This window comes from Penaeus monodon, chromosome 28 (genome assembly GCF_015228065.2).
Source record: "Penaeus monodon isolate SGIC_2016 chromosome 28, NSTDA_Pmon_1, whole genome shotgun sequence".
Classification (NCBI taxonomy): Eukaryota; Metazoa; Arthropoda; class Malacostraca; order Decapoda; family Penaeidae; genus Penaeus; species Penaeus monodon.
Window position 1 is genome coordinate 34,600,525 of NC_051413.1, and position 1,198 is coordinate 34,601,722.

General features: G+C 39.8%; 1 protein-coding gene across 1 annotated transcript in view; it reads right to left on the minus strand.

The window, feature by feature from the left end:
• LOC119591542 (exosome complex component CSL4-like) overlaps positions 1 to 670 on the minus strand; it is a gene marked incomplete in the record, with an annotated part of 3,623 nt that extends 2,953 nt beyond the window's left edge. Inside the window, 1 exon segment of the mRNA XM_037940292.1 lies at positions 469 to 670.
• Between the last annotated feature and the right edge of the window lie 528 nt (positions 671 to 1,198).

Here is a 1,198-nt window from a genome sequence, read left to right on the forward strand (position 1 = left end):
CACAGTACTACCTGACAGAAATCACTAGAGGTGGAAACAAGCTCTTTCCTGTCAGTATCTACATAGTAGTTTCTTTTTGGCTTTGCCTTTACACCAACAGGCCTGGAGGTATTCTCATTTCTGCTGATGTAATGGCTATTACTGATTTCCACAGGCTAAAACTCCTGGGTAATTTTTTTATAATAGCGTTGCATAACCGATAGCAACGATTTTGGGTTTACCCCTGGACTCCTCTCACTCTGTAGTACACATATATGTAGGAATTGTTTCAGCCACACAATCTTAGCCCGATGCAGAGGGAAGAAAATTAAAATAATATATGAAGATACCTATTCCTACAAAGGTTGCTCTACGTACTGTTTTGTGCTATTTATCGTATAATGCTACATTAACCTAAATGGAGTTTTTTTTTGATTTCTTGAAGGTTTTCATTATCAAAAATCTAAAACGGAGTTCAGCTTCTCATACCTTGAGCTGTTTTCAGAAGCCGAAAACTCGGTAAGTATTCCAGTAAAGACGAATTTATCTTCTCGCTGTGTTTACGAGGAGGTGATCATCTCTCCTCTCTCCTCTAACTGCCTCTGGTTTCTTCGGCGGGCGAGTTATTCACGGGATTTGGTTTTAAAAAAAAACCTCAAGACTTTTCGCCGCAAACGTTTGTCTGTTTTGTTTTGATGACACGTGCTGTCGAACGCCGCCTCAGCCCGGGAAGCCTTCCCTGGGCTCGGACTTTCGACTTACTTTGCAATCCTATTTCAAAACAGATTTTCGCATACGATCAGTCGTAGAAAATGTGTTTGCCTATAGAGAACGAAAAATCCACGTAGTCATGTGTACGAGTTAGCGGTGGTATATTGTGCATGGCATGTATTCTCATTCATTACAGATCACCGAATGATCTCTTTCTACAGACTCGCTTACACTATCGGACACTGAAGCCCTCAGTTCCCTTGGAAGTTCAAGAAAAAACAACAACGTCTTTTTCTCCTTAAATAACATATATCTCATAACATGTTCTCCCAACCTCGCGTGTTCTTCAGAAGGTATTATCACATTATTGAGAAGTATACGTCAGATTGCATGCTACCACTCTGTAAAATTCCTTCCAGATTTGCTTTGATAGACCCTTGATTGGTTAGGGCCATGTCTTGTATAAGGAATACTGGTAACTTTTTTGTCTTTTTTTTTCTTACGAATA